This window comes from Podarcis vaucheri (assembly GCF_965113315.1).
Source record: "Podarcis vaucheri genome assembly, chromosome: 8".
Classification (NCBI taxonomy): Eukaryota; Metazoa; Chordata; class Lepidosauria; order Squamata; family Lacertidae; genus Podarcis; species Podarcis vaucheri.
In genome coordinates, this window is record NC_138766.1 from 81,129,360 (window position 1) to 81,143,679 (window position 14,320).

The window sequence follows — 14,320 nt, forward strand, 5'->3', positions numbered from 1 at the left end:
GGTTAAGTACGGACCTCCGGAACGAATTAAGTACTTAACCCGAGGTACCACTGTAAATACAATCACCATCAGATGCTTGTTTTTTCCTCTCCCCCCCAGGCTCCTTTTTCCTTTTGTATCATTTGCGCCATGTTTTTCTAATAATCTCTTTGTATCATTTGTAAGCCGTTGTTTTTAAACTGCAAACTGGTCCGAGGGCTTTGGCGGATAGGCAACGTATAAATGCAGGAAGAAAGCAGAGGTTTGTCATGGTGGCTAAAAATGGAATATTCAAGTTCAGAGGCAGGATATTCTTGCTACAGATTCAAGGAAGAGGAAAAAGTAGGTTATCACCTTCACAGCCTGTTTGTGAGAGTCCAGGGGCACCTAGCCACTGCTTCAAACAGTACACTTTCATCTCTATTTTGCTGGACTCCTCTTGCGCTCTTCTAGATAAAGGGAGCTGTCTCAGAATGCTCAACTGCTGTGAAGTAATATCACTGTAGTTGACACTGAGACCTGATTGGACTGATGGCTTAATAATGCTTGACAAATCATGGCTGAAATTGACCTAACGAGACGGAGCGTCTGAAGGCAAGCGAAAACACTGTTCAGGACCGGCAGAGAAAATTCCACTCGCTGCTCAGGTGGTGGGGTTGCGGCTCATTAATCCAGCCCACGAAACGATTAGTATCATGTTATTTTAATGTTTTATCATGAGCCAACATGTGCGAGAAATAGACTGGAAAAGAGCCTTGCATAAAATGTAATTGGCCCTTGGAATTCGTTGCCACGGGCTATTGCAAGGTCCACTGGCATACACAGTTTTCTAAAAAGACCCTATAAATACACAAGACGACGCCTTGCCATTTCGACCGGCTTCTGAACTTCTCTGTAAGATCTGGCTAATTGCTTGTGGAAGGAAGGATGGTTACCCAGAAGAAATGTTGCTTTAACTGATGTGGTCTTTCCTAAATTCTCGTGCATGCTGTAAATTTTCTGCTTAGTGGCCCCCTAGCTGAAAATCTTTACATCTGCCGGTATTTGCTGGGGTTTTAAGCTTTCATTGAATTAACTGGTATAAGCTTTGGAACAGAAAGATGAATGAGGATCAGGAATCGGAGACAGTTATCTCAGTTTTCTATTCTTCAGCTGTTTGTAATGGGAAGCTCAGTGGTAGAGCTTTCCTTTGCATGCAGAAGTTCCCAGGCTCAGTCCTTGGCATCTGCAGGAAGGGCTGCCAGAAACCCGGAGAGCCACTGCCATTCAGTGTAGGAAATATTGGACTAGATGGTCTTCCACAGGTAGCTTCCAATGTTCCTACATTCCTAATGTGAACTTTTCAAAGCACTTTGCAGTGCACTTACACAACTCAGGTCCTTTGTGGGCAAAGAGCCTTCCAAAGTGCTACTCAGTTGTCATTGCCAAATCCTCCGATATTGCAGGTGGTGATCTTAAAGCGGATAGGCATGTTAGGAAGCAAGCCGCAAAGTATTGGAAGACACAAGATCTACCCACTCTGGAAGAATGGCAGATGAAGGTGATAGACTACATGGGACTGGCTGAAATGACTAGCAGAATCCGAGACCAGGGGAAAGAGACGGCAGAAGAAGATTGGAAGAAATTTAAAATTTATCTTAAGAAATATTGTAAAATTAATGAGTGTTAAAATGTTGTGGTTATAGAAAGCAAGGGATTACAGCTGAAAAAGATTAAGTAAAAGAAAAGGAAAGGAAAGGAAAATTAAGGGGGAGGATTTGCTGAAACAAATTTGGATATTGGAATGCAGAAAGGGGAGGTATGGGGAAGTCGGTGAAGCAAGGTTTAAGAAAAAAGAGGATTTGAAATTATACATGTTTGTTTGTTTTTGTGTGTGTATGTTTGTATTGTGTAATTTGTGTGTTTTTATAATTTGTGAAAATTCAATAAATATTTATTTTAAAAAAAATGTTAGGAAGCAAGCCACCATGAGGAATAAGCCTCCGTATTCAGCTCTACTTCATTGGCCAGTTATCTGGATGCTATGTCTTCTTCCCTGTCAGCACACCAGTCACCAATAACCCTTCACTCACATTTATATCCTCTTCCTGAGGTGGCAGAAAGTATTACTAGGGCACAAAGAGAGGCACCAGCACTTAAGAATCCTAGCTAGGTTCTCCTCGTTCAGCTGATGGGTGGGATTTGGGCTGCAAGCAGATGGCTCTGCTATGTAAAGGTTCAGTTGAGACTATACTAGTGAAGATGCTTCACTAGAGGTGATGCTCTTGCTTAGTGCAGTGGTACCTTGGTTCTCAAACTTAATCTGTTCCGGAAGACCGTTCCAAAACCAAAGCATTCCAAAACCAAGGTGCGCTTTCCCATAGAAAGTAATGTAAAATGGGTTAATCCGTTCCAACCCCTAGAACATGAATTTTACTATCTAACGAGACCACTGATCCATAAAATGACAGCAATAAACAATGTACTGCAGTCACACAATCAATCTATCAGTAGCTGAACTGGGTTCCACACAGTCACAAAAACAAAACACGAAAAAGCTGCAAAAACAAAAACGCAAACTAAATAGCAAAAACAGCGTAACATTCAAAATGGAAGTGTGGCACTCAAATCGGAAGTGTAAGACTCAAAACGGAGCACATTTGGCTTCTGAAAAAAGTTTGCAAACCGGAACACTTCTGGGCTTGCAGTGTTTGCGTTCCAAGTTGTTTGAGTACCAATGCATTTGAGAAACAAGGTACCACTGTATCTTCACAACCCCAATGCCGCCACACATATGGCATGAAAATAACATCCCGTGAGGCATGGGGGACAATGTACCTTGGCGCAGCCTTCAGAAAGGGCATCTGATTCCAACTGAGGGGCACCGAGTTTTCTAGAACTGGAACTACGGAGCTGGAACTAGAACACTTCGCTGAGGATCCGTGTAGTCTGCATAACTGCACACTACACAGTTGCAGATGTCATGACCTGGGCTCAAATTCTGCTCCTTCAAGGGATGAGCCTGGGGATTTCAAAATGGTGGAAGGAACTGTCCTCAGATGAACATAACCATTCAAAAGCAATTGTGCGAGAGGAGCCAGTGCCTCTCTGGTGCAAGAATCATCGTGTTGGACTCCACAGAGGACTCCAGCGCAGAAGCCCTAGTGGGAAGCAAAGTCTCCCCTACTCTTGTCAGAGGACTTATTATTTATTAAATTTATATCTTGCCTTTCCTCCCAAAGGAAAGCACAGCAGACAGCCCCCTATGTATGCAGAGGCTCCTTTCGCCAAAGGCTGAAGGAGCAAATGAGATAGACCTAAGTTCCTACTTAAGGCTCAGTCTGGGAATGACTGCTGCTAAAGCAACATCCGAGTTTTGCTCTTAGAGAGTCTCCTCCCTAAGCCCTGCACGGAGCTGTCCAGGGTACTGCTGAAGCCTTGCCTTGGAACTGTGCCATTGCTCGAAACCGATTGGGCTGCTGGTTATTCACTCTCACCTCTCATAACAGACTGCCTGCTCATTAGGTTCTGATGGGGAGGCCCTCCAGCAAATCCTTCCAATGTTTGAAAAGAGGCTGGCTGGGAAACATGAGAAAATTTTCTTGGTGGCAGCGCTGGATCTCTGGAACTCCTGTTTTTGACAGGTGTTTGCCCTGTCGAGCCAATTATTTTAATTGACTCCCTGGAGATGAGTTTTATGGTAGTGATATATATTTCTCTCTCTCCTGCCTCTTGATCTTCTAAGCTGGTTTGTTGTGATGGTGGCTACTTTTTGAAATTTGTTGTGAGCTGCCATGGGCATTGCTTAATAGGAAAGACGGGATATTAGTGTTGTAACACATGCAGCCATCTGGGCATGCGAAAATGGCGAGAAAAGTCTTTCCGTGTGTTGATGCAGCCGGTACCAAGTGGGTTAGGTGAGGACCCACTGCCATTTGATTTTGTGACACATTAACGCAAAAGCAACATTTCTGAGGGTGCTTTGTGAAAGGTGCACCCAAGCCCAGATCTTGCAGATGAGAAGAGATTGCGCAAGCGACTGGGGTCCAATATGCACGGCATTCTCCACTGCTTTGTCTGTCGCAACCGCACACTTGTTGATTGTGTAAGCAGCCCCTGAATTGGCCTTCATTCTACCATATTAAACTGGCGGTATTAAACAAGAGCGGGGATAGGGCAGGCACAGTTCATTTGCATTAGCTTGATTTCCTATGGCAGATCCAGAGCTTGCAAATATGACTGTACGCTGTTGCTATCGTAACTCGCAGTATTCCCCAGCAAAAAAAGTAGGTTATGTTGCATTAGCACGGTCCTTGGTGGGTTGCCATGGGGTTTTCTGCTCTGTTCTTTCCCTAGTTGTCAGATGTGTTGCTCAGAGCACATTACTGTGCAGTTCAGAGAGATCTCTAAAGTATGTGCTCGCTGAAGAGACAGTGCAGAGGTTTTCCACTCTGCTTTTTTTGGAGTGATTTGCGGGGTAAGGGGTTAGATCCTAGGAGAATCTAGGAAATTTAATGGTTTCAATAATAATAATAATAATAATAATAATAATAATAATAATAATACAATTATTATTTTGTGAGATTTCCTGTCTGAGGTGCAAAATAACTTGACTAGCTTTGCATACAATTAGAGATGGGGGAGAAATGTTACTTTGTTTGCATTTTAATGAGAAACTACCTAATATGAATTCTCAAACAAGTACACGAACCAAAGAACTGCTATCCAATGAAATTCTTTGTTTTCCAAATCTTGTGATGCCATTCTCCAACCCAATCAAGGTGTGCAACAATCCATATAAGTGGGAAAATGCACATATGTGTGGAAATAACATACAAAGCTGCATTATATTCGGGGAAATGATATATTTGGGGTGATATGATAGCCATGTTCAAATATATAAAAGGATGTCACATAGAGGAGGGAGAAAGGTTGTTTTCTGCTGCTCCAGACAAGCGGACACGGAGCAATGGATCCAAACTACAAGAAAGAAGATTCCACCTAAACATTAGGAAGAACTTCCTGACAGTAAGAGCTGTTTGACAGTGGAATTTGCTGCCAAGGAGTGTGGTGGAGTCTCCTACTTTGGAGGTCTTTAAGCAGAGGCTTGACAACCATATGTCAGGAGTGCTCTGATGGTGTTTCCTGCTTGGCAGGGGGTTGGACTCGATGGCCCTTGTGGTCTCTTCCAACTCTATGATTCTATGATTCTATGAAATTGCTTGCCAGAATGTGTGTATTAGTCAAGACTGCATACAAAAATGTGTTTTTTAAAAAGAGAAATCAACACCAAAATGCTGATAGATGTTAATAATAATGATGATGATGATGATGATATACTACTACGTCTCTCTTTTGAAAAGGAAATATGCACCATGCCTCCGCCACTCATTTGGTCACGCTCCCATCCTAAAATACAACAACAGTGACTCTCAGTCCCTGTGGGATGGACAGGAAAGTCTATGAGGCGGCATCTGGTCCACAGCCCAGCAGATCCATGCCCCTGGTGCACAACACCCCAACATGAGTTCGCTCACATTTTCCTAGCCAAGACGTTGTAGGGGTACACACACACACCCCAATGTTGTTGGTCAACAACTCCCATAATCTCTCTGACCATTGGGCATGTTGCCGATGGGATGTGCAGTCCAACAACATACAGAGGGCACCAGGTTGGGGAAGACTGACTTAAAAGGTATCCAAGCCCAGAGCTCAAGCTTCAGCCGATTTCACACCTAAGAGCCGAGTTAAATGCATGGATCAATGCATTTAAAAATATATGTCTATCCTTGCACTGTGTGGCTTATCAAGAAGACTTCTCAGAAATGCTCATTTTCCCTGCTACTTAACAGCTGTGCACCTTTAAATAAACCGCTGTGAGAAGCGCAGAGAAAAAGTTCACAGAAGGGTCAGAGCAGAGCTGGTGCTTGACAAGCCCGGTTACTTATTAATCATATTTAAAGTTTTATAAGGGCTTAAAGGAAACCTCAGTCACAGAGAAGGATTTTTTCCTCTCTTTTTAAACTGCCTTTCCTCCTGGGCCATTCTGTTGCAAGAGCCTTGATTTGAAGGCTTCCTTGTGGAGCTCAGCTAAAAAGCACCTTCAGCCGACTCTTCTCCTGGATTCTGCAAAACTTCCTCTGCAATGCTGGGGAGAGTTCGGAAGTATCTCCTGACATAGCTTTTGCAGTCTCAAATCTATAGGCTGGGAAGCAGGGGGCTGGGAGTGGCTGACAATGATGGTACAAATCCCCACCTGGCCATGAAGCTGAAGATCGGACTACCATAGATTCCGGCATATAAGACGACTTTTTAACCCTGGAAAATCCTCTAAAAAGTTGGGGGTCGTCTTATACGCTGGGTATGGGTTCGCTGGGCAGCGGCAGTGGGCTCCGTGCTGGGAGGAAGCCGCCCGGCGAAGCTGCCGCATATTAGGCGACTGGGCGTATATCTTATATGCCCAGTCACCTAATACGCCGGAATATACGGTACATGTGTTGTGGGAGATCTCTGATCTCCTGATTCTTTGCATCCCTGCTGCTATGTGACAATTTATATTAGTTTTCTATTACAGTCCAACAATATAACAATTATAACAATACCAATTTATAAACATTTAACAATACCAATTTATAATACAATTATTAATACCAATCCTTCAAATATGGAATTATATAATTTAAAGTGGCCCCGGGTGTGCTAGATTTGATGATTTGATGATTTTCTTTAATTCTGCATTCCAAAATCTTATTAGTTTCAATTACATTCCGGTCATAATAATAATCCCTTATACAACAACTGTAATATTAATAACCTCTATTCGTGTTGACACATTAAATGATTTATAAAGCTTCAAGTGAGGAACTCAAAACTATATCCTTGTTCTTCCTGTGTGTGGCAATTATTCTGTCCATGGTATTACTTCCTGTCCTTGTAAGATGATTTTTAAAAGAAAAATGTATACACAAGATTTAAAATAAAAATACAAATAAATATGTAAGTAAAAACAGAGACGCTATCAATGAAACGTTCTGTTAAATATCAATAAATAACCAAACCGAACAATGTGACAGCAACCATGGCTTCTGTGTCCTAACAGATCTTTCTCACACTTGTGGCTCAAGTGCGTAGATGATTCCGCTTCCTCAACCAGGGAGGGAGAGGGCATGTCTTCACTCCATGCACATTACCTGATTGTTTTTACCCATGTGTCTGCAATCCCCCACCCTGACTCATATTCAAGGAACATGCGCAATGGCTGTCCAAACTGTACACACCTCAGGTTAACTGCAGCTTGGACAAAAGGTGGCTTGTGGGAAAATGCACCACACAGGAGTATTTCCCAAGAAACTGCAAAATACAGATGGATGGCGGCTAACGTCATGCACACTCTACTTCAAACACCAGCAGCAGGAGTGCAGCAGAGCTGGATGTGTGTGTGTGTGTGTGTGTGTGTGTGTGTGTGTGTGTAAAGGGCCCCTTGACCATTAGGTCCAGTCGCGGATGACTCTGGGGTTTGCGGCACTCGTCTCGATTTATTGGCAGAGGGAGCCGGCGTACAGCTTCCAGGTCATGTGGCCAGCATGACTAAGCTGCTTCTGGCGAACCAGAGCAGCGCACGGAAATGCCGTTTACCTTCCCGCTGGAGTGGTACCTATTTATCTACTTGCACTTTGACATGCTTTCGAGCTTCTAGGTTGGCAGGGGCAGGGACCGAGCAACGGGACATATCATTTTCAACAATCATTTAACATAACTTCTTATCTTATACACTATTTTAGACTTCCATCAACAACCTCTGAAGATTTTCCGTTCTTTATGCCTTTTTCTACATTTCTTAATTTCTCTATTACTTTTAATTGCCATTAATAATTCTTTTCATAGCCTTCCTTGCAATATTTCACAAAATCCTCCATACAGAACTTCTTGCAATCCTACTAGCGTAATCTGTTTATTACAATTGCTTTTCAAATAGTTCAAATATTTACTCCAGTCCTCTAAGAATCTCTGATCCTGCAGGTTTCGAATCCTTCCTGTTAATTTATCTAATTCTGCACAGTCCATTAGTTTCATTTGCCATTCTTCTTTTGTCGGTAATTCTTCCTGCTTCCATTTTGTGCCAATCCAGCTGGACGTACTGGAAACCATCTTCGCAGTAGAGCTGGATTAAATGGTAATGTGTACATATTGTACTTCTCAACTTGAGCCCTTTTGTTTACAATTTATGGATTATAATTTTTATTAATTAATTAAATTAATTTGTATAACTGCCCTTCATCCGAAGATCGCAGGATGGTTCACAACAATAACATTGGTTTAGCTTGCAGCAGGAGAAGAAATAAACAATGGGATGCAGTTTGTTGTTTGCTTTGATGACAACTCCCTATGTGGCCCCACCATTGGCCATACCAGCTTGGGCTGATGGGGGCTGAAGCACAACATTTGGCTCCCCATCCTTGGGCTACTGAGATAACATTCACAAAGCGCGTTGGACGTTTGAACAGTGCTCTCTGTGTTGCCAACAAGGCCAGCTTGCAACAGGCCTGCAGCTCTGATTTTAAATCCAGTTCAAATGCTGCCTTTTAAATCCGCGGTTGAATGAATCAGCCTGAATTAGCTGCCCTAACCAATCAGTTCATGCTTTCAGCCAGATGGGATGGTATCACTTCATATCATTTCAGCTGCAGCAGTTTCAGTAAACTCACATCCAGGTTGCAGCACCTGCTGCAGCAGAGATCACCTGGTGCTGAGCTCTTGGACAAGCATGTGGCTTTTGACAGATGTACATGCCACGCCATCTGCTGGCTTGTTTGCATAATTTCATCGTTCTCTTCAAACATAAAGGGAGCCTTGATGGTACATGAGAAGAAGCAGGGAAACTCATAAATCTGCAGCTATCAAATCAATCCCTGTATTGTGGCGAACCAAAATGTCACAAAAACATTTCAAACTTTCAAGCTCTCCATAGCTCTTCATCAGATAAGACGTTACACATGTAACATCTATGTTACATACACTATGATTCTATACGCTGGTTGGGGCTGATGAGAATCATATCCCAAAACAAAACATCTGGCAGAGGGTGCTGGCAAAGGGTGCTCTGTTCAGCCTAATGCATGGCAGTAGTAAAGGGACCCCTGACCATTAGGTCCAGTCGTGGCCGACTCTGGGATTGCGGCGCTCATCTCGCTTTATTGGCTGAGGGAGCTGGCGTACAGCTTCTGGGTCATGTGGCCAGCATGACTAAGCCGCTTCTGGTGAATCAGAGCAGCGCACGGAAACGTTTACCTTCCCGCCGGAGTGGTACCTATTTATCTACTTGCGCTTGGACGTGCTTTCGAACTGCTAGGTTGGTAGGAGCAGGGACTGAGCAACGGGAGCTCAACCCATTGCAAGGATTCGAACCGCCAACCTTTCGATCGGCAAGCCCTAGGCTCTGTGGTTTAACCCACAGCGCCACCCACGTCCCTCAATGCATGGCAGTGACCAGGCATCAAATCAGTCAGAGGGAACAGCAGTTTGCAAACACGGAGATGAAGGAGCTTCTCATTTGTCTGAGCTGATGGGATCAAATGTCTGTCTTTCCTCATTTCAGCTCTTTCCTGTGGCTCCTAGACACTGTCGGCATGTGACAGTGGCCGCACCCCAGCTAAACCAGGTGAGGGTAGCCAATGGATCTCAAACCCTTCGTGAGCTAGGGACTCCTCCTGCACATGAAGACTGGCTCCGGTGGACTGAGCAAACAAGACCAATGGTGGGTCCAATGGTTAGGGAGGCATTCAACCTGAGAAGGTAGCCCATCTAGGAGAAGGGAAACTCTGATCTCTGCTGCCTTGAGGGATATCTTTGGGAGAAGAAAAGCCCTAATGGAGAAACTCTACATAAATCTGGAGCGGAGTCCCTAAGACGTTTGGGTGGTGCCTTGTGCGCCACCTTCTGGCAACTCCTGCAGCCAAGCCAAGCTAGTGCCAAATGCATTGCTCTGCTTTCCTTTGCACCACATCAGCGAGGCTGAGAATGGGGGTGGGTCTTGTCATCTTGGCAGCCAAGGACCTCCATACACACTGTCTAGGCTTCTTTCCGCAGGGCCTGCAAGACAGAGCTGTCCCGCCAGGCCTTTGGGCAGGATGCAGTTTGATTTACTTTTCTTGTATAAAACAAGCCCGAAGGAGGCCCCCAACCCGCTCACAGGTCCTTGTACGGTCAGTGGAAACAGTTGGCCCTGGCAAGGATCAGCCACTCTCAGTTCCAACCTGATAATTGCCACCTGCCCAGATTTTAACTTGACTGAATTAATTTTAAGATGTATTTTAATTAACTGATGTCTGTTTTTATGCATATTGTGTTCTTTTTATGATGCTAGCTGCTCTGAGCCTGGCCTTGGCCGGGGAGGGCAGGATACAATTATTATTATTATTATTATTATTATTATTATTATTATTATTATTACTACTACTACTACACCCCAGGGAGTTCATGCTGGTACCGTTAATACAGTGGTTTAACTTCACACACACACACACACACACACACACACACACACACCATTGTCTCTCAAGACAGATGAGTGCCAACAACTTTTCTCAGTCCAGAAAACTGCTCTACGCTGAGCCACCTAGGAACCTTTGCTAGTAGCTGACCTATAAATAAGCTAATATAAACAAATACATATGCTTGATTACTCTCTGCTGTCTCCCTCACTCTCTACACATTAGCAAACCAACTCAGCTCTTCCGTCCACAGCAAAATCCCTTGAGGCACAACAAGAACAATGGCTGATGGAAAACAGGGATACCTCTCTCTGTGCAATATTTTTGCCTCATCATCTCTTTGGTGGAGTGAGGTGACGCTTAGACCTGCAAGGCCAATCTAAGGGGTGCGGACTCCCTTTCTTCCAAGGTTCCTGCAGGTGGGGAAAGAGATCAGTGCCTCCTTGCCCATGCTGCAGTTTTGGAAACCACCACAACTCAGGTTGGGCCGTGCACCTTTCTACTCCACACCACCCCAGCATCATTTTCATTGGTTAAAAAATAAAAATAAAAGGAGAAGCGCTGTGGATCTGTGCCTGCATCTGCTTTGTACTGCGGTGCCTGTTTTTCTCCAAGTCCCCTAATTGGATTCAGTTCTTATGTAATAAGCATTAAATATTCTTCTGAAGACGACTTCAAAAGCATTTCCTAAACATGGAATAATGCTGGCAAAGTATTAACCTTTCTGCGAAGGCTAAAACAGAACCCAGAAGCTCCATTACGAGTTGCACATGGAATATAATTTAAAAAACATTAGCACCAGAGTTGCTTGCGCTGAATATTGTGTGCCTATGAACAGCTCTCAAATGTGTCCTAAAACCTTCTGCTAAAACCGTTCATGGAGTGCATTCAGTTTCTAGGCTATTGGCAAGTCTTTCCTGTATAAGGCATTATTCTCTGGGAACATGATCTCTCAGCAACAATACTTCTTCCTGCAAATTTCAGCTGCGTAGGCATTGACAGGTTTTGTTTTTAATGTTTGCCAACTTCAGGGGATTGGGGGGGGGAACCATTATTTTAGTTATGAAACTAGACCTAAGTTAGAAAGAACATGAACTCCTGTCTTGACTGCTAACTTTTGCTTTTGGGTTGGCACACCACTAACCAATCACAACACTATAGTAAAATCCCAGTTATCTGTCCCCTTGCCTCCCTGTAGGGCAATAACTACTTTTCCACGAGGAATGAACAACGTAGAAAGTCATAAAAAATAACCAAGAATGTCTTTCTCTAGACTCTTTACTGAATTGGCTAGATCTGCTTTTCTAGATGTTGACTGTTGCTTTGGCTTCATTCAGTGGTTAAAAACACGAAAAGGTGGGAGCTCCCATCCAGGTACTAACCAGGCCTGGCCCTGCTTAGCTTCCGAGATCAGAAATAGAAGAAGACGCCTTCATCCCGGTATGGCTCCCCTTTATCACATACACAGCCCAACGAGACAATGACAAAAATCCACCAACGGCATACAAATCAATATGGCTAACCTGATCCAAAACACCCACTCACCCCACTCACACATGAAAATAAAGATCACCACAGCCAATTACAAATGAACAACCACATCCTAGGCCAACCCCAACCTCTCTCATCACCAAAGGAACACGAGTGGACAGCAAATAACCTGCACAAGCAATGCTGACACCAAACCCTACATATAATAAGTAAAATAGAAACATCACCACCCAACCCCCCCCATCTCCCCCCCCACCTTTCCCCCTTTTCTTCTCAATGTCCCAACAAATGAAACTGATTTGTAAAAATGTTACATGGGGAAAAAAATATATGAGAGAGAGACATTGCACACACTTTTGTAAATCAAGAAAATCTTTAATAAAAAAAAGATTAAAAGAAAAGAAAAGGTGGGAGCTGTCTTCTTGTTGTTGTTGTTTAGTCGTTTAGTCGTGTCCGACTCTTCGTGACCCCTGGACCAGAGCACGCCAGGCACTCCTGTCTTCCACTGCCTCCCACAGTTTGGTCAAACTCATGCTGGTATCTTCGAGAACACTATCCAACCATCTCGTCCTCTGTCGTCCCCTTCTCCTTATGCCCTCCATCTTTCCCAACATCAGGGTCTTTTCCAGCGAGTCTTCTCTTCTCATGAGGTGGCCAAAGTATTGGAGCCTCAGCTTCAGGATCTGTCCTTCCAGTGAGCACTCAGGGCTGATTTCCTTCAGAATGGAGAGGTTGGATCTTCTTGCAGTCCATGGGACTCTCAAGAGTCTCCTCCAGCACCATAATTCAAAAGCATCAATTCTTCGGCGATCAGCCTTCTTTATGGTCCAGCTCTCACTTCCATACATCACTACTGGGAAAACCATAGCTTTAACTATACAGACCTTTGTTGGGAAGGTGATGTCTCTGCTGTCTAGTTCCTCACAAAGCAGCAGAGGAGACACTTGCCTGCAAAATTTGCCTTATCTCCAGGGCCAGCCCAAGACATTTTGGTACCTGAAGCAAATTACAAAATGGTGCCCCCTCCCTGCTGGGTAAGAAATCATGAGTGAAGATCTACATCAAGAACAAAGGAGGAAGTAAATATCTACACAGGGAGCTGCTGCCCCTGTAGATTCTGACATCCGAGGTGGTCACCTCACCTTGTCTCATGAGTGGGCCGGCCCTGCTAATCTCTGAATGCTACAAGGGCTAGAGACATACTTTAAAAAAAAAATGAAAGCAGAGAATCTAGGGATTATGTCTCATCAAGAGGGAAGTAGACACCCAAGGGAATAACAAAATAGGTGGGGGCTGGTCTGTTAGGGCAAACACCTACCTGCCTTCTTGAAACCAGTAGAAGTGAGTTCTGGCTATCAGCTTCCCCTCTTAATCTGTTTTGCCCTTGTACTGTAGAACACAGCAGGGAGAAAGATGGCGGTCACACTTAGAATCAGTTGGCCACATCTGTCATTGGCTCTGGATCCATCTTCGGTTGCTCTCAGAAAAAGGCAACTAAAATGATCAAGGGGTGGAGCAACTCCCCTGTAAGGAAAAATTTCAGCATTTGGGACTTTTTAGTTCAGGGAAAACGAGGAACAGGTGATATTATAGAGACATTATAATTTATAAAATTATGCACAGCACAGAAAAAGTGGACAGAGAAAAGTATTTCTCCCTCAAAATGCTAGAACTTGTGGACATCCAATGAAACTATCAGAACAGATGAAAGAACTTCTTCATGCAGCACATTAATTATTATTATTATTATTATTATTATTATTATTATTATTATTATTAATTTCTACCCCGCCCATTTGGCTGGGTTTCCCCAGCCACTCTGGACAGCTTCCAACAAAAGATTAAAAATACACTAACACCTCAGTCATTTAAAACTTCCCTAAACAGGGCTGCCTTCAGGTGTCTTCTAAATTTTATATAGTTGTAGCTGTCAGGAGCTCGTCCTACACTCGAGTAGGTCCCTGGCAGAGACATATGCCCGACTGGCATGTTCTCTCCCTCCAGGTCAATCGTTCAGGAGCTTCAAAAGCTTTCTTCAGCCCGAACATCACAGTGACCAATGCCAACAGACATCAGCACACTTAAGGATCCGCAGAGTCTTCGCAGTTGCATAACAGAACTCAGCATTTTGGCTAATCTACTTTATTTACATATAAACACACATGGAGCACTGCAACATGGCTCCCTCTCTCTCTAGCATCAGACAGCAAAGAGAGAAAGAACAAAGGACAATAGTCCCACTTCACGGAACACAGTAACACAAACATCCTATCTCCGTTACTTCCCACTCTGTGGAGTCAAAACATACACCGTCATGTGGTAGAGAAAAATCCCATGTCTGCAATCATGGAGCAGGAATTCTAACAGTGGAGCTACCTCCA